Raw genomic sequence first — 20500 nt, 5'->3', positions numbered from 1 at the left:
TTTACCTCCCGAAGGAAGTTACATCCGAGCCACTGCGCGGCTTGGTCTTCCGGCCCAGGTCTGGTTGTTTGACCCACAACCATCAAGCTTTTTTTGTGCTTTTGGATGGCAGAAGCGACTTCACACAAATTTTACGCGACTTTTAAGAGACCAACTCCAAAATTTTCTATGATGGAAAACGCGTCATATTAAGTCCTGGCGCCAACAACCAGACGAGCAACAAATAATTAAACTCGGCAGGTCTGGTTGATGGCGCCAGAACTTCCTTCATTGCGGTAGTCAGTTGTGTGGATGCATATGACACCGCAATGAAGGTCGATTCATGAACCTCCTCAACATGATTCGACCTGGTTTTTTTGTTCTATTTCCTGCATTGGGTCCCAAACCATGGCCGACGTTGAGTGGTGGGCCGCAAAAATGCGACTTCACGCAAATTTCCGCAACTTTTGTGCATGTAACCAGTAAAGATTACAAAACAAGTTACGGAAATCGAGGCACATGAATCGAATTTGGTCTCTTTTCAGGCTATTCCTGAAAAGAGACGGATGGAAAAATCGAATTTGGTCTCTTTTCACACAGCAAAAGCTGTGTGAATCCACGATCGGCGGGTAAAGTCATCTTAGTAGAGATGGTACTGAAGACGGTTAAACAGGAGAGCGTAGTCAGGTAACTGGTAACTCTCTCTTTAAAACACGACTCTTATATACTAGAATATCACGTGATGGTACTGAAGACGGTTAAACAGGAGAGCGTAGCCAGGTAACTGGTAACTCTCTCTTTAAAACACGACTCTTATATACTAGAATATCACGTAGATGTTTCAAGGATGACGACTTAAAACTTTCCTTGTTTTGAGGAAAATATTTTATTGGAAGCGGTTAGGGTTTAATTAACTATGCACGTAGATGCTGCAAGGATAACGACTTAAAACTTTCCTTGTTTTGAGGAAAATATTTTATTGGAAGTGGTTAGGGTTTAATTAACTATGCACGTAGATGTTTCAAGGGTAACGACTTTAAAAGTTTAAGAATTTTTAAAGTTTTTGATGAAGATAAACGGCCTGTTGTTTAAGATCGTCCATAGCTCAGTGGATAAAGGCAGGGTCTACTAATGTAATACCCAAAAAGGTGGCGAGTTCAAATCCCGGCCAGTTCACCGAGCTATGGACGATCTTTTTATGTATAAAATAAGGTTTGTTTAAGAAGTTGGGGTTAGTTGATAAACAGGCGTTAGTCATGAATGACGACTTCTTTTTAACTCTAGCGTCTAATACGTGTCTCGATATATATCCAAACAATACCCAATCAAGTTTTAAAAATTATTTGCATCAACCTTTGAACTTGACTAGTGATTATGAAGTTGGGTTGGCAGAAATCATATTTCCAAATCATTGGGTGAATATAAGCGAAGAGTTTAACAAGTTTGAAATTCAGGTTGTAAGTGACCCAAACCGTGACAACTATGCAGCTGTTAGAGAGCCTGTTGAATATCAAAAAATAGAGATACCTGTCAATCGTTATACCAAGACCAAAGAGTACGAACTGCCCCAAAATTTTGTCGAGCTGTTAAATGATGATGTTAACAGTCATCCGTATTTAAAAGGCAAATTATCTTTTAAATTAGTGAATAAATATAAAGACGGGGCCCTGGGAAAACAGTTAGATACAAACTTTCCCGTTTACCTGCAAGTTTTAGGAGAGGAAAACATACGGTTCAAAATACCAGCTGATTCTCCCTTGACCACGCTATTTGAATTTAAAGAGAATAATTACGAAGATGTTCCATATATATCCAAATATCCTGTATCAAAGCATGCTAAAAATATAAGTTTAAATTACACTAATAATTACGTGGAAATCGAAATTGATAATGTTGGAGATAGTTTTAAAAAAAAATTTGATTACAAGTACATTCCCAAGGCCGCCATTAAACGTAAAACAAACTACGAAGTTCCGCCAATAAGAAAAAAGCCTCAGCCGGAATATAGGCCTGTACCGCCATCTATACCTATTTTACCGCGAACTACGCCTTTTCTTCCGATACCTATTGCTACGACTGAACCCGTAGTATTTGTACAACCACAGCCATCCAAAATAACCCCTCCCCCACCACCACCCAAAATAACTATTCCAAAACAAACCTCTCCAAAGCCTTATTATCCAACATATTCAGGGCCTGACCCCTCTAAAACGCCAGCTTCAGGTAAACAGTTACCTCCAAATTCGACTAAACCGATACCTCCAAGTTCAAATAAACCGATACCTCCAAGTTCGGATAAACTAATACCTCCGAGCTCAACTAATTCAGCCGCTACTACAACGATTAATTCAGCATCTACCACAACAACTAAACCAACATCTACTACAACAACAACAACTAGGCCAACCACGTCTACTTCAGATCCCTTAAAGATTCTGACTACAGACCCACCAAAGGCTGAATTACCGAAGCCAAAGCCGGAGCCAACGAAGTCTGAACTACCAAAACCAAAGGCTGAATTACCGAAGCCAAAGCCGGAGCCAACGAAGTCTGAACTACCAAAACCAAAGGCTGAATTACCGAAGCCAAAGCCGGAGCCAGATCCCCTGAAACTTCCGGATTCCCCCAAAATTCCAGCTCCGGACCCATATAAGCCTGATCTATCAAAACAAGAGGCCCCGAAACCCTCTACCTTCGAACCACTGACGCCGACCCCCTCGCCAACAGAGGTTGAGGAAATATATATATTTCCAGACCCCTCAAAACCTGACTTACCGAAACCCGACTTACCGAAACCCGACTTATCGAACCCCGACTTACCAAACCCCGACCTATCAAAACCTGATCTATCCAAGCCTGATCTCTCAAAATCTCCAGACTCTACAACATCCTCTACTTTTGAGCTACCCGTATTACCGACATCCTCCCCACCACCGGTTGATAAAAAACCCTTGTTTCCGCAGCCGGTTGATCCGCCAAAGAAAAAACCCGAGCCAATTATCTCTGAAAAGCCTAAACAAATTAACCCCGAAGATTATGATAACTATAAAATATTGTTCTTACCGCAAACTTTTAAAGCCAGTAAAACGCCAGAGAAAAACGCCGAAGGGCTTTATCGAGCCGTAGCCAACACCTTAGAAAAATTAGTAATAAATAAAATTCAATTCACATATCACGTAGTAGATAATTGGGGCTATGCTATCGTGTATAATTTCAAAACACCGGAATGGGTGGAAATTAAATTTTCTCCCCAATTAGCTAAATTGCTCAACCTCGACCCCGATAAATATTATACCGGAAAGCAGCAATGCGGGCCCTTAAGCCTCACGATACAAGAATATACCATAAATGAAAACAATGCCTATCTAGAATATCGAATCAATAGAACCATTAAGCATTATACCGCCGGGGAGGAGCCATGGATTTATTTATTGTTCTTGGTGTCAGGCGAGTTTAAAGCGCAACAATCTTTGGAGGATGATTTTAAAATTTATTATGAAATCGCCGAAAAGCTCAAAATAAGCTCGAACAACCACGATCCTTTAAGATTGCACAATGCTGAATTTAGCGTTATTAAACAAGGAGCGGAGCATTATTTTAGAGTCCATTGTCCGGCAAAAATTGAAATGAAATTTTCGCCGGATTTGCAGGATATATTAAATTTAGAAAATGAATACGTTGGGGGGACGTTTCTATCCAAGAGGCCTCTAGAGCGTAATTTTACGCATTTTAAAACTACTAACAGTACAGGAGTGTCATATCGCGTCCACTTTTCATTAATGTATCTTTTTACAAAGACGGAGACAACGAAAATCAAAATACCGGCGCGTGAATATACCTGTGATCTTACCCCGACCGGTGCGGTAATCCCCTTTTCGCTACATTTGAAAGTGATTAACAAATTATTAGAAGTTCAGCAATTTATGACTCGCCGTCATTTTAAAATCTTTATTCTCAAAACGGCGCCAGAAAATAGATACTACACGCGTCTCGAAATAGAGCGAGGTGTTCGCGTATCGGTAGCTGGACCGATGGCCAAGTTATTTAACATTCCCGAAGAGGGAGAAGTTTTGCAACATAGCCACTCGGGTGTAGCGTTGGTGAACCCCCGATTGAGATCAATGACACTGACAGAGGCTAATAATTTTTGGACTAGCGAATACGATGTTGATAGATTTCCAGAAGATCCAAATATGGCTGACCAGCCGTCCCTACCCGGGTCTCAAGGCAAACGAGTTGATAATTACGCGTGCGAGATACCTCCCGGGGTTTATTATCATATTAGCGATGTTTTAAGTGCTATGAGCGAAGCCATGTCCCCGGCGCATAGGAAAAGTCTGAAATTTACGCAGAATGTCGACGGAACCGTGACGGTTTCAAAACTGAACGATACGGTCTCAATTTTGTTTCCCAAAACAACACCCGGAAGAGGCCTGGGACGATTGCTAGGTTTTAGTAGTAATCAGTTGGATCGGTATCTCAATAACGAGACTTCGGAGTATCCCGCTGATATCATGAGAGGCGTCGATGCCATGTTTGTTTATACCAATATTATCCGTCAACAAGTGGTGGGTGGTGGTCAAGCCCCTCTGCTACGTTTCATAAAAATGCCAGCTTTTTCGCTACTAGACGAAGAGAACCAGGAAATATTTAATAATATCGACTTTTATCCAATTTCAACTAGCGATATACAAGAAATTGAAATTGAATTGAAATCCGATTACGGGGAAAATATCCCGTTTAATTTAGGCAAAGTATATATTAAACTGTTTTTTAGGCGTCGACGTCAATAGAACTTGAGCAATGGTGCCTAATAGATACACTCTGTATTTCCAAAGAGGATCCTCCCTTCCGGCTTTACACGCAAACGTTTTCCAATCGGGGGGTCGTTTTAGTGTTGGCGGCATCTTTAATTCTTTATTGCGCAAAATTACACCCTTTATTAGGCCGGCCATTAATACTTTAGCGTCCGAAGCTGTTGGGTTAACGAGTAGAGTAATTAGCGATGCACAAAACCCCGGAATATCGCCTCGAGAATCGATTAAACGAAATGTCAAACAATCTATAAATTCCCTACTACATAAAGGCGTGGACCGGTTCGTCAACACTCAGAGCGGGACGGGCCGAAAACGAAAGAGGACTGCTAAAACAAGCCGGAGCAAACGTGTTAAGCGACGCACTAAACGCGATTTTCTAGACTAAACATGTCGACCTACGAAAGTGTTCTATCCGATTTTGAAATATTTGAAAAGCCAGTGGTGAATAATAATATTGTGGGGACTAAAACGACTGCTCATTATCCAATTGCCCCACTAACTAATGCTAAATATGTAGAATTTATCATTCCTCCCTCAAACAATTATCATGATTTGACTAAAACTCTTTTGAGATTAAAATTTCGCGATTTACACGAGGACGGCACGGCCGTTCCAGATGCGGAAAAGAAAGTCTCGGTAACAAATTTAATAATTGCCTCGCTATTTTGCCAAGTAGAATTATTTCTTAATGGCGTCGCTGTCCAACAACCTAATAATATGTACCCATATATGGCCTATTTTAAAATACTTTTAAATTATGGACAAACCGCGGCCAATTCCTGGTTAACTTCTATGTTATATTATTTGGATACCATTATCGATCCGGCGACGGCTTTAGAAGACGCCAATATTAACAAAGAAGATAATGGTATTGGTCGTCGCGCTAAACGCGTGGCAAAATCAAAGACGTGCGATGTAATTGGCGAATTATTTCTGGATATGTTCAAAACGCCCAAATTCTTACTAGATAATATCGAGGTGCGAATTAGACTTCATCGAAGCTCCACGGATTTCGCTATTATTCACAATGAGCAGGGCAAAAAGTATAAGATTGATTTAACGGAATGCACCTTGTTTACGCGCGAAATTGAGGTTAATCCCGAACTGCAACTAGCTCACGCTCAGATGTTAAACTCGGGAATAAACGCTCGCTACGAAGTAAACTCTATTGTTATGAAAAATTTCTTAATAACCACCGGAACGCAAGATTTTATTAGGGACAGCCTGTTTACGGGGCAATTACCCTCGCGAACTGTCGTGGCTTTCGTTACTAATAAAAAATTTGTAGGGGAAGCAACTTCCAACCCCCTGGATCTCCAACATTTCAAACTCGATTTCATGCAATTCTCTTTAAATTCTCAAAATTATCCTGATATTCCCTTTACGCCTAATTTTGACGACGACCAATACGTTAGATGTTACAATTCTTTATTCGAGGGTCTCGAGATATTAGGTCTTGACCGGGGAAATATAATTTCTTACGATTTATATAAGAAGGGCTTTTTTGTCGTTGTTTTTGATTTGAGTAGAGAACATCTCGCTTCGTTAGGTTTAAATTCCATGCCCCAGACTGGTAACTTGCGATTATCGTTAAGATTTAGCTCTCCGCTAACCGAAAACGTCACGTGTATTGTCATGGCCGAATTTCCAAACAACCAATTAATAATATCTAAAAACAGAGAAATAATTTATAATCACCCCAACGTATAAAAGACTAAAACTTTATAAATACAATATCAGTCGCGATCCAAAATGCACCAAGTACACACCGTCACGCCAAAGCTCGACATTTGCGTCATTGAGTCAATTGAACCTAAAATATTAATTCAAAGATCGGATACGCGTACAAAAACTATATTAAAACCTAACGCCTGGTACGCTTTGTTTCGGTTTCAAAATGAACTCACGTCCTTTTTTGACGGAAAAATACCTCGCTATCATATTTGGTTGCCCGTCAAAGAGCGCCTCAAGCTGGAATGCTTCGTCAACTCGAAAGATGAACGTATAATCGATCTTCGATACTATGAACGAGGCAGCGGCAGTCGTTATTTCCTGAACTTTAGCACCAGCGAAGGATTCAGCCTGAACAAAACAGGATGGCAGACATTGATTGATTTAAAGCCGCTGATTGACGAGGATCTCAAAGCTAAAGGGATAGCTGTCTGTCGCATGCGCGAATTAATTTTAAACGAGCTCACTACCACTTTGTTTGACGTCACTTCCACTTGCGCCAACGTCGAGTGTCGAAAACAAATATGCCACTCTCAAAGCTGCTCGGAATTTGACACAAATTTCAGCGATCGAGTCGAACGTAATTTGCACGAAGCGCTGCCTCAATTGGATCGTGAGAAAATTTTGCATCAATTTGAGACTGAACACGGATGGATCGAGGATCAAGAGGATATTTACGCTTATTTTGTCAACAGTTTGGCCGATTTAAAGAATGCCTTGATTTATGGCTATTAAAATGTACTGATATAGCGTATTTGTTTAACTGATATTGTTTTTATAAAATACCTTTGTGTGTATTAAATAAAGTTGTTTATTGGGAAACCATTTAGTCGTTATTTATACTTGTTGAGACATGGACGCTAAAATTAGAAAAATTTATTACGACGTGGCTAATCCGGCCGCCTATGGGTCGCTAGCGAGGTTACAAAAGGCCTTACCGCACGTGCCAAAAGCAAAATTAGTCGCCTTTCTCGAGAAACAACCGGCCTACACGAAACATCGTTTTAGACGCTTCCGATTCAAAACCAACCAGGTGTACGCTTCGAGCATGGACGATGTTTTTCAAGCTGATTTGTTGGATCTACCGAAATTGAAACGTTTTAATAAAAATGTTCGCTATGTTTTGTGCGTCATTGACGTCTTAAGCCGCTACGGATGGACAATACCTCTTAGAAACAAAACATCTGGCGAGGTTATCGAAGCTTTTAAAAAAATATTTCGAGAAAGGATCCCTTTAAAAATATACACTGACTTTGGTGGGGAATTTAGTTCGCGCAACTTTGCTTCCTTCTTGAAACGGCACAATGTGCAAATACATTTTGCCCGGAGTCAGCATAAGGCTAGTTTAGCCGAGCGTTTTATTAGAACAATTAAGGAACAAATTGCCCGGGTTATTACAGCCACAGGGAATAAAAATTACGTTAAATATTTACCTTTAATTACTCAAGCCTATAATGAACGGGTTCATTCAACTACTGGAATTGCACCGGCTCATGTTAATATAGATAACGAGTCAATCATTTGGAATAAACTGTACGGGAAATCAAGCGGCATTAATCGATACGCACCGAGGCTTAAAGTTGGCGATCACGTGCGTCTCTCTATAGCTAGTCGGGTATTTAGAAAAATTAGCTCGGGAGGTACGTTTACTGACGAAATATTCCGCGTTGTTGACGTCATACCCAGGTCACCACCCGTCTATCGCGTAGCGGATTTAAAGGGGGAGCAAATTTTGGGTGTTTTCTACGGCGCCGAACTACAAAAAGTCTCGTTACCCGAGACTAAATTATGAACACTTCGCAAATAAACGCTCTTTTAACTTGCGACAAAAGAACGCGACCCTACTATTTAGGATGCTTCCCAGTAGACAGACTCCCAGAACGTCCTAAAAGGCCAAAATTTTGCTTTATATTCAATAACGAAGCTGCTGGAGAGGCTGGAGAACATTGGATAGCATGCTTTTCTAACAATGACACGGTAGAAATGTTTTGCACTTACGGAAAGTCGCCGCGATACTATAAAGTTAATTTAAAACGATACGGGAAACGAGTTGTTTACAATAAACAACAAATTCAACATCCATTTTTTCAACTGTGCGGTCTGCATTGTAGTCTGTACCTAGCGCTCCGTTGCGAGGGCGTGGCTAGACAGACGATATTAGATGCCATCTATGACCAGAATCTTAAACTTAACGATTATGTCGCCTTATTATATTTATCTTTACATTTAAAAAAACATGTACACAGATATTGTTCGCAATAAAACAATTTTTTATTTGTCTTAATTTTACATTTAATCAATATCACGCCATTTATGGTGTTTAGCTCTTCGTTCGTTAGATGGCACTACTGGACCGAGATTTTGAAGTTCGTCTTTCTTTTTCCGAGGTTTTTTCTGTTTTTTCTTGTTCTTCTGTTTAGCGGAGGCCGTCTCAAACAGGTTTTCCAAGTCCGTTAAATTGTCCCCGTTTGCCTCCGCTAAATTCTCTTGTTCATCGACAATTTCTTCTTGAAAAGCGTCCGGATTTGCATAACCGACAGCCCCTTCTTCTAGCTCTCTTTTTGGCGTAAAAAATGTGTTTTGCAAACGATTTGCAAGAACTTCGGCCTGCCGTTTCACCATATCTCCAACATAGGTCGGCCCATATTGCTGGTAAAAATCTTCTCGTGTTGGTGTCCCCGCCGCCGTTTCGCTTTTAAAAACCTTTTGCCGAGGCTCGGTTCGTTTAGGCGTAGTAAAAGAACTGCCAGGCGTGCTTGTTGTCGGTGATGACGTGGCATAGTTCGGCCATGACAATTGTTTTTTTCGCGGGGGCATTTTAGGGGTGACCGGTAATGGCGGCGTGGGGACATTAGACATTGCTTGCGTTACGACCTCAAATTTAGGTAAGGGAATTTGTTTCTCGATACTTAAATATTTCTTAAAAGCGTCTAAATATTTATATAATTTATCGTAAGCATTCAATGGCGATTTTAAAATATCATCAATCTCTCGGTCCAAAGCCGAGTGTTCTTGGGCAGCTGTTGAAGTTACTGCGCTAGCGGGGACAAGAACCATTTGTTTCATAGTTTAGCAGCTATGGCTTGGACAATTGAAGGCAAAATTGCGGCAAGTAGCGTCGTAAGAAAACCACCTGATTGCTGCAACAACAGCTTTTTTTTGCTTTTCTGCGACAAGGTACTTGATCCGAGTTGTCTAATAATTTTCTTGTACTTTGCTAGCTTTTTCTTACGGTCTTTACTCAAATAAATGCCCCCGCCCTTTAAATTCTTACAAATTGTCTGAAGGCTCTTTAATTGGGGCGTGCTACTATTGTTTAAGAGGGTTCGCCGTTGTTTACAGCTAGTTTGACGCAAACTTTGTAAATAAGGGACAAATTTGGCAAACTTTGTCGAGGGACGGGCTACGAAGAGTCGGGAGCCTTTTCCTGATCGATGTTTAACGCGCGGGGCCATTATTCAAATGACAATTAAATTTAATCGACATAGACATACATAGGCGATTCGTGAGGTAGAACACGCGACCTTAATCGTAAATTTTCCGGAGTTTCTTGTTTTAAATCAATTAACAAATAACTATAGGGTTCTTTAGTGGCTAGCCTGTACGCATCCGTAATACGTCTCGGGTTATCTGGACTTATTTGTTGCGCTAAATATCTAATAGAGGCAACATCGCGAGGATTTTTCATTATTATAAAATAGGAAGAGTTTTGAGAAATTATCCGCGATTGGCTACCCTTGGGAAACAGTTGTTGAGTAATAATAATGACCGTATACCCTAAATGATGCGACGTCACGCACACTAAATCGGCAATATGAGTTTGCTTAAATAATTGGCTAGCTAAGTCGTCTAGTATCAAGTAGGAATCGCGATTCATTTCCCAAAAGTCCGGATCGGCCGTTGGCAAGCCTTGAATAAATTGAATTCCCGGAATCAATTGTTTCAATTTTTCGTAGTTTGGCTGCCAGGCCGCGTAGCAATAAATAACCTTTTTATGCGGTGGGTCAAACATAAGCTGATGATTTTGCAATAAGTTACTTAAAAGAAAACTCTTCCCCGCTTGCGTTGGCCCCACGATTAGAAACTGAGCGGGTGTTTGGAACTTTAAAGAATGCGAGACTGACTCGGTTGGATTCATCTTGATTAATAAACATTTTTATTTTAATTAACAGTTTATATATATATATATAATATATATAATCAAAAATACAATTAACCCAAAGACCCTTAATAAACACAAATTAGAAAATCTTTAAACAAAATAAACGAAACCCTTTTACCCAAAAAAAAAAATTCCCCTATGAAGTAATTGTTTTTTTAAAAAGTTTCTCTTCTAATTCCAGACAACGCTGGCGGAAGCGTTGGGCGTTGAGGAGGTTAAAGTTGACGCGCGACTCGGAGGGCAGTTGGTAAACACGCACTACTGTAGCGAACACGACGGATGGATGCGCACTTTTTCGGTTCCCGACCGCTCTTCGTTGGTGGTTGGGCATGTCTGAACCAGATGGTCACAAACATCCGCGCCATCGTTGGTCGGGAAGTCGGGAAACCCTTGCCGCAGTGGTTTGTTGTTGCACGGCTTTTTGGAAACCATCGCGCACGATGGACTGTGCTTACGATGTTCCCTGGATGGACTGTCCGTGCAACGCCACTGGTACAGGGCAATGCCGCAAAAGGCGCAGCGCGTCGTCTGTGTTTCTACATCTGCAAGATAGAAACCGTCTTTGGCCAGGGCTTCGATGGGAACGCAAGATTCCCACAAGCCCTCGAAAGTATGTCTTCGCCTAGCCTCGTAATTCATGCGAAAGAGATGTTGAAGCGGATGCTGACTCTTTAAAACCGTACGGTCGACTGGTTGTCAAATCGGCGTTCAACAATCTCTTATTCGAGGTTTGACGAAATCTTTTGGTGATTTTAACGGCCTCTAGCTGCAGCTTGTATTTATCCCGTTTAAAATTAAAGGGGACATTGACTATAACTTCCTTTTCCGGATTCATCGCCACACTTTCAAAGGTTTCAAAGTCAAGTTTTTCCAGATTTTCTCGATTTAACGTCAACCCTTTAATTTTCTTGACTTCTTTTCCTTTGCTAGTGCGAAACGAGTAACTTTTGGCACCGGTACTACAAAAGGAAGTTATATAATCACCGCCGAGTTCGTCCGCCCAGCAACCAATATGATTGCCAGTTGGAATGTCAAACTTTCCCGGTAGATGGCGGTAGATTATCGAGTCGGTGTCACAATACAAAGCTGCGCGGTCTAATTGAAGCAGCATCTTGTTCAATTCGAGTCGCCCGTAGCAAGAAACGAAGCTCCCCACGATGGCCGACCCCAGTTTGTAGTCTAGAACGTAATCGCTTTTGGCTTTGTACGATAAGAGAGCGATTGACTCCGTAACTGGCCGTAAGTCGACTAATTCCAGAGTGTAATCGCTCGCGTATCGTATCAATTCGTAATAATTGTTGATAAAGATGCTGCGAATCTTTCCCGTATTTAGCGCCATGCGACCCCAAAGAGAATTTAAATTAATTTTTGCGATATTACGCAGGGAAGGATTTGATTGAATATCCGCCACTGTTAGAGAAAGCTTTTCATTCCGGTTCATATCCGCGATATACGCTTCTTTTTGCAAAGGCGTTTGCGCATGAGCGGGAAATCCGGAATTCTTCACTTTCAAGGCGATAAAATCAGTCATGTACTGCGAGAAGAAATATTCCTTTTTGGGATAGTGATAAACTTCGAATATATCGAGGAGTTTATAACCATGTTCCAAAGCGGCATAGACTTCGACCGTTGGCCAGACTGATTCGAAAGCCCGCTCATTGACCGTATGATCGCAGATTTCCGCTCGCAGTTCTAAACACGTGCGACAGAGGGCGTAGGCTAATTTACCACCGCTGCGGAAAGGAATTAAGGGGATGTGAAGATCTTGAGGGGCCAGCAGGCGACAACTCATAACACCAAAATACCACCCTGGCGATTTGTCAAAATCTCTGTTATAGATAATGGGATGGCCGCTAGGGTACGGAAAATCACGACAGACTTTCGGATACAAAGAAATAATATCCTTGTAGAAAATTTTCTCCTCGCCTTGCACGTGGCAGTTGAGAACAAAATTTTCCGTTCGTCCCCCATAGAGAGAGCTACGAGCTGATATTTGAGGTCGAAAAGTTAAACTTTTGCAGAAAGCCTTAGCTTCGGCGTTTTCTTTTAAAAGCTTAACAAATTGACACTCAAAAATCGATGTGTACTCGTAGCCGGGCATATTCTCTTTAATAAAAAGCTCTCTATCTAGAGTCCGCTCGTACAGAAATCTGTTGCTAGCCTTGAGTTGGGTATTGTAGACATTTAGTTTTTGACATGGACAACCGTGAAAGTAGCAACCGTGGAAATCAAAGATTTTGGGCGGAGTTTCGCTATAACCATCGACTAAATAGCGACCCACGCGATATTCTCCACCGTAGCTTAAAGCAGTGCGCAATTTAATATTTTCCGTTTTCTCCACCCAAGCGAGATATTTTAAGCTAATTTGACTGTGATTAAATTTTGCGTTATACCCATTAGAAGGAACGATACCCATGCTGTAAGGTTTATAGTAATTGTTAAGATAAATAGTTGTTAGAGCACCCGCCAAAGTGATATTTTTTAAGCAGAAAGGGTCTAATTTTGTTAGATCAACGTAGATTTTTCTAAAAGCTTCGACGCCTTGTCTCAGGACTCGGACATCTTGAATGCAATATTTAATAAGCTCCTCTTTGATGTTGTAAATAGATCCTTCCATTGACGCGTACCAAGTTTGAAAATCTCGATAATCATTGGCCTTCATTTGAGCTACGTTAAAGTACGAAGCTTCAGGGATGACACCAATGTAATTAAGATTTTCTTCGGTATGAAAATCAAATGGAAAGAATCCTTTCGCCACATCGCCGAGGCTAAACATGCTGGTGAAATTACGCAAAGGCTGACTAATATAGTTATAGCTATCGAGAAATCTAATTTGCGGTCCCTCGAGATGAATCATAAGAATTTTACTGCCGTCAAAAATAACGGCAGGGGTGACGTGTCTATGAACTAAAGCGTTAAGAATTAAGAAGTTATCAAAAGCTTTCGCGTAATGAGCTACGACTTGAGTGTTAGTAAAGCGTGGTCGGTACGTTTTACGTTTTTGTCCAGTCAAAACTACCTGCTCTACGCTAAATAAATAATTTAAAAATTGCTCGACGCAATTGGCGCCGTAAAAAATTTTGGTTTCAAAGCCATCTTCAGTCTCTACGTCGCAAACTAGTAAAATGGGTACGTGGATATTATTTCTAAGAATAGTCTCAATGTCGTAATAAATAAACCGCGAGGCTTTCATTTTGGTTTCCAAAGGCATAACAAAATGCTCGCCTGGCGGATGAACTACTTTACACTGAGAGCATTCGGGATTACAGTCGTGATTGTCCCCCATCAGCCGCCCACACTCTAAACATCGCTTCTGACTATCGCAGGTGCCATTAAGAACATGAGTGTCGAAGCAGGGGCCGGGGAAGAAATAGCGGTGGCATTTGTCACAGCGTTTTAAAACGTCCTCGCTGGTCGAATGAAAAGCTTCTCCTTGACACCGAAAACATATATAGGGTTTTGTATCCTCGGGGCATTTATGCTCTTTTAACAATTCGTATTTATAAAACGATTTTAAGCATAAATCGCAAGAGATACAACCCCCCATCATGCCGTGCCAAGTTTTTGCAGGGTGGATATGGTCACCAATTTTTAAGAGATAGATAAATTTAGGAGCTTGGGGTCCTTTGAAAAATATGGTAAAATTATTCGCAGCATCAACTATTACGATCCGATAATGGGGAGCTAAATAATTTTGAAATTTTTGAATATCCTCTAGAGTAACGAAACCTTCGGGGACGCCGGCTTTTCGGTGCAAGATTTTCGCAATGTTACCTTGAAGGTCACTATTGCGTCTCAGTTTGTCAAAATTGTTCCGATTAAAGGGAGGACCTTGCTTATTTTGACGATAAAAATTGCGATCGGCCAGCTCTTTACCCAAAACTAAACTCCGAGCAAAACAAAGGTTATCATTATTTTCCATAAAAATAAATTGGTTATTTTGTTTAACGAAATAATCCAAATTAACCAAAGTTCTATTTTTTATGGACTTATAATAAACTCCTATATTCGCGTCGAGGTTTAAAAAAATAATGTCAAACTGAAAATCTTCACCATTAAAGACAAAGTCTCGACTAGATTGCGTTATGGTGCGCATAATTCGTTTACTGGTGAATTTATCAATTTTTATAAATTTAATATTAACGGGGGTCGTCAATCCGGGGGAGCTTAAAACAAATCGAACCCGATTATACCCGGGATTCTCGGTTACTAATTTCCGTATAACTTCGTCGAGAATTTTTCGAAAAATTCGAAAAAAATCTCTTGTTGGGATGTCATTCAAATTTTTGAAAGCTATACGCAAATCGATTTGTTTACAGTGCCATTTGCGACTCGTTTTGTCTAGCTGCCGCTCAATTGTGTAGTACCGGTTTACCTGCGCGTGTTCTTCTCTCTCACTACCCTCCGAGTCGCTGTCGCTGCTACTGCTGTCGCTCATTTTTTAAATTTCTATCAGAAATAAAACAATTAGAAAAGACTTGGCTTGCAGATTTATTGTTAAATAGATACGTACTTTACTGGGGGGCTGCTGTTTAGCTTCCTCGTCCTGTTTGACGGTCTCCACCAGCTTCTTGAAGGCGTTAAGGAATTTAACGCCTTCTTTGTTGTTTTTTTTTAAAACTATTTTCAGTCTTTTGTGGTTACACTCCCAGACCTTATCAGGCTGGGAGTTTCTAATATCGAAAAATTTATAGACTGCCGCGTCTATAAAGTAATCCCCCTGGCGGGGGGGGACTTTAGTTTCGTAGTACTGTCCTTCCTTTCTAACGCGAAAGGAGCCCTCAATACCACTGGACCCGACAATATTTTTCTGCAGGACGTCCTGCACAAAGCTTTCGTCGTCCGAGTCCAGCAGTATTTCGAGGGGTTCTGGCTTCAGGAACTGGGTGATGGTTCTTTTTCCACTGCTGGTAGAAGGGGCTGGAAAATTTTCTTGCGACGACGGCGGTGAATTAAGGAGCGATTGTGATAGAGACTGCGATTCTTGATACTTGTTCATGGTGGCAAGTTAGATTGTGAAAATACAATGCCGATGCTCCAGCTTTTATACCAAAATCTCAGGGCCATTTTTTTAGAATACAGGCCAAGATATGGTTTTTTTTTTATAAAACCACCTTATTTTACTTTTATTAAGTGTATCAACAAGCGATTTGTTAATTTAACCTTAAATGCATTTTTTATTGACGAGTTGATACTGGAGATTATGAAGGATATTAGCGTAGATTCGCATATAAAAAACACCTCTATAGTTTAATATTAATATACGTTTATTCATATTTAAATCATGTTAAAAATAATTTTACTTCCTTCCAGAATAATTACTTTTAACCTTCATCAAAAAATTTTGCCTATAAGGAAATCTTATACATATTATTCAAAATATATTATTCAAATCACGCCCAGACAGGCTCAAACAAACTTTGCAGACCCATAAAAAAAAACCTGCCCCCCTCGGCCTTCTGTCAAGGTAACTCCTTCTTAACCTTCGCGCATAAATTTTTAATATCACACGATCTTATTTTAATTATTTAAATCGTGACTAGACAAGTTTTGCATATAGAAAAATAAACCTAGACCTTGGAGAGATTTCTCATTCTATGAATATATACCTAATTAACTTTTTCCTTATTATCGAAAAAAATAGTTTCTTAACAATCTTGAAAGCTAGACACTATTAGAATTAACCTCCATAATTTACTATATAAGCCCCGTGTTTCAAGGTGAAAGTTATCAGTTGTTTAACTTCTGTTACTTAAAAAACAATCCCAACCAAGATGTCTTTCTCTACCGCTCCTCGATTACCCGCCCTGTCGTTTGTCAAAATTCATCCGGCAGCGCTTACTCCTCGTCGTGCCACTCCCCACTCGGCTGGACTGGACTTGTATTGTCCAGTAGATACCGTGATTGAACCGCATGGTGTCAAAATCTTGTCGACCGGGTTAGCCGTTATGCTACCGGCGAACAGCTACGGTCGCATTGTTGGCCGTAGTAGCTTAACGGTCCAAGGGCTGTTTGTCGCCGAAGGGACTATAGGTATGTTTATTACCTATTTTATAATGCCCAACAGTATAATATTTCTAAAGAATAACAATAGACGCCGACTATCGGGGCCCCCTGAAAGTGGTCATAGCCAACGTAGGGGAAACCCCCTACACTGTCCGGCGTGGCGATAGAGTTGCCCAATTAATAGTTACACCGGTGCTATTGTTAAGGCCGTTGGAAGCAGCGGTAAATAACTTTAGTTTTAATTTAGGATTCAGCGTGTAACACGTTTTATATATTGTTTCTAGAATCTAACCCCAACGCTTCGTGGGAGTGGGGGGTTTGGCTCGACTGGTGTCTAGTCATTTTTTAATGGGGGTGGGTTCTTTTGTAAATATCTTTGTTATTATTATACATGTCTTTTTGCTAGTTATTGTATATACTTTATGTTATTAAAAATTTTTATTTGTAAATCTGTATTTTCTTTTCAGACTTATAATTATAGGCTTATTGTACTAGCTATTTAAATATCATTTACTATTGGAACCCTCCCAATATGCTGTGCCGCATTTTCTTTTTTTGTTTACGGGTTCATAGTTAACGTTTCATTAACTCTTTACGAAATCGAGCCCATTACTAGCAGGCCAGCGATGAATATAGTTTAAGTTTTGGTTTGAGTTAAGAAGATGACGTCATGGGGTTTGAAAATAGCCTGTAAGAGCTCGGGCCAGTCCGGACTTGTCTCAAAACCTTGGTTTGAAACCAATCTAGGGTTGGAAGTTTGGTTGGATGGCGGCCATCTTGGGGTGGCGGCCATCTTGGATGTCTGCATATCTGGGTGGCTATCACTACTAGGGTATTTCCGGGAGAGAGCGGTTAACCCCCTTGTGAGAGTCCCAGACCGGCAGAGGCAAAAACGTTTCCTTAGGGCTGTAGCCGACGATATTCATTTACAGACAGCGCTTTAATTTTTGTAAATATATATACATATATATATATATATTAATAGAAAAAAAATATATAGGTTTAAATAAACCTTGGTAAAAAATATATAGATTTAAATAAAAACATGGTAAAAATATTCAATGTTTCTTGCTTGATACATACAAAGAGTAACGCAATATAACCCCGCTTTAAAAAAACGTTGGGAGATAGAACAAGAGAGATTTACTAGAGATCGAAACCCCCTGTACGAAGAGGGAAAGTTTAAAACGAGAGAGAGAGAGAGGTATTCTATAACATTTCAGTACTACGAGGGAGAGACAGATTGCGCGCGGCTTGTATCGGAGGGGAACCTAGCTAGAGAGAGAGAGATGGTAGAGAAAAAAGCTCCCCCGCATTGACAGCGCTTTCGCTGGTCTGGAGCTCGGCGAAAGAGAAAGTGAGAGACGCGGTGAAAAAAAAATACAGTGGCGGAAAAGGAGCTGAGGTAAAGAGACGGTGAAAGTCAGCGATATAAAGAGACGGTGAAAGTCAGCGATATAAAGAGACGGTGAAAGTCAGCGATATAAAGAGACGGTGAAAATCAGCGATATAAAGAGACGGTGAAAGTCAGCGATATAAAGAGACGGTGATAATCAGCGATATAAAGAGACGGTGAAAGTCAGCGATATAAAGAGACGGTGAAAGTCAGCGATATAAAGAGACGGTGAAAGTCAGCGATATAAAGAGACGGTGAAAGTCAGCGATATAAAGAGACGGTGAAAGTCAGCGATATAAAGAGACGGTGAAAGTAAGCGATATAAAGAGACGGTGAAAGTAAGCGATATAAAGAGACGGTGAAAGTCAGCTAAATAAAGAGACGGTGAAAGTCTGCGAAATAAAGAGACGGTGAAAGTCAGCGAAATAAAGAGACGGTGAAAGTCACCACCAGGTGAGGGGGGCTAAAAGTACCACCGCCTCGGGGCGGTATTGAAGGGGGCAAAAAATTCAAACCACCCTTCGCGGGTATCGGGGATGGGGAAAAAAAATTCATCCCCCCGGCGCTGCCCGCGGGTGTCGAGGCTTACTATTCTCTCGCGAAGATTGCGTTTTGGGTTGAATTCTTCCCTGCCTTTTTCTGTAGTAAATGTTTTAAGCTCTTAAAGAAACAATATCTTGTGTAGCTTCCGGGAGGGTGGCTTTTCGGTGATTAATGTTTTGGTGGCTTTTCGGTGATTAATGTTTGGGTGTCTTTTCCGTAAATAATGTTTGGGTGTCTTTTCGGTAATAAAAGTTTGGGTATCTTCGTGACTTTTAGAAGGAGACCAAGTACAAATGTACAGTCCCGGGCAAAAGTTTCTTGACGTTTTCATTTGGCTGCCATTTTGTTCCTATTTGGGCTAGAGAAACAAAATTGGACTTTCTAAAAAGGATGACTTCTTAAACGTATTTTAAAATTAAAAATGACACTGTGGATCTAATAGGGCGTTAGCAATAGCGGAAATAGTAAAGCCCCCTAATAATGACGTTACGAAATAATGCTTCAAATGGATCAGCAATGCAATCGTTGCACGCGTCTTGTCACGTAGAATCCGAAACTGTTTTCAAATTGAAAATCGGTTCAGAAAATCAAACGTTATGACAAAAAACGTGACGTTCAAAACAATAGCAAATAAGCTTAACGATTATTAATTTTAGCTATATCAACTTAGCTCCGTTTTAAATGTTAAGATCAGAAAAACAAGATGTTCCAACCCGAGAATTTTTAGTTCCACTCTGACATATGAGAAATGAGAACTTATGAATTAGACTCAGTCTTCAGAAATGGAGGGTTATTGGTGGCGGTTTTTAAACGTCTAAATATTTAGAGATTTGGATATGTTAAATGATTTTTTATAATTTCCTAGTTGCTAATACAGTGGGTGGATATTTGGGGATAATTCTTTTGACGGATATTTTACGGCAGACGGCGTTATGTGTTGAATCGGTATTAAAAGTTGGACGAGTCGCGGTATTGAATGATGGACAGTGTTTCAAGAATATACTTTGAGAAGCATTAAGAAGCAAAATAGGTGGCATAACAAAAATACAGGTGTAACAGAACTTATTTGACGTTCGGTAGTTAATGTTCGGACGCTTGAGAATTGGATGTTGAGAAGTGCTCTGAAAATTATATTGTGAGAGAGAGAGGCCCCTACAAACGATAAACAGCACAACGTTTGCAATTGCGTAATGTTTCAGCGTATGAACGTTGCTCTATATATTTTTTAGCTTAGAGTAGACCAGTTTCAATGATCATCGGAAAACAATCAGACTCAATAGCCCATACTTTCCATGCTATAATATAGTCGGTAAGTGTCTTGGTTTGTGATATTGAGAATTTAATATCTCAATTTTACTATCGTTAATTTGGCAAAAAACTAAATTGAGTCTGCTTCCATTATTAACCATGCTGATGTAAATACTGTAAATAATGTAAACTTTGTATATACGGATGTCCCCAAGATCAATGAAAAAAGTTGTGGCCTTCACCCTCGTAAAAGACTAAAAACCAAACGAGGAAAGCGACCTAATAAACGCACCCTTCAATGCCATCGTTTAGGTTATGTAAATATGCAGGGCGGCCGCGGGACTTCAAAATGGTGCGAACTAGCTCACGTCATGGCGCGAGACAACATACCAATATTTGCGGTAGCGGAAACCCATTTACGGGACGGTGAATCACCTTCATTGCCCGACGGCCTCTATTGGGTGGGCCTCAATCGCTCCGATGGCGAGAAAAAAGGAGGTGGCCTCGGTTTCCTCTCAACTACTAACGACATTCGCGTCATCAGGCAGTGCTCGGAACACTTATGGATCACCAGGGATTCAGACCCTTCTGTCTGTATAGCTGTGGTTTACTGCATCT

At 40.5% G+C, this 20500-nt stretch overlaps 1 long non-coding RNA gene across 1 annotated transcript; it reads right to left on the bottom strand.

The window, feature by feature from the left end:
- Positions 1-11060: 11060 nt before the first annotated feature.
- LOC149584012 (uncharacterized) lies at positions 11061-15389 on the bottom strand. Its single transcript, XR_016380333.1, has 3 exons — positions 15203-15389; positions 15065-15138; positions 11061-11231 (listed from the first exon to the last, which is right to left on the bottom strand). It is a non-coding gene; the product is annotated as an uncharacterized LOC149584012 (long non-coding RNA).
- Positions 15390-20500: the final 5111 nt, after the last annotated feature.

Source organism: Phalangium opilio, unplaced genomic scaffold (assembly GCF_054372755.1).
Source record: "Phalangium opilio isolate 3A_F unplaced genomic scaffold, DU_Popi_V2 ptg001170l_1, whole genome shotgun sequence".
Classification (NCBI taxonomy): domain Eukaryota; kingdom Metazoa; phylum Arthropoda; class Arachnida; order Opiliones; family Phalangiidae; genus Phalangium; species Phalangium opilio.
The sequence above is the reverse complement of the archived record's forward strand: the minus strand, read 5'-3'. Positions and strand labels throughout refer to the sequence as shown.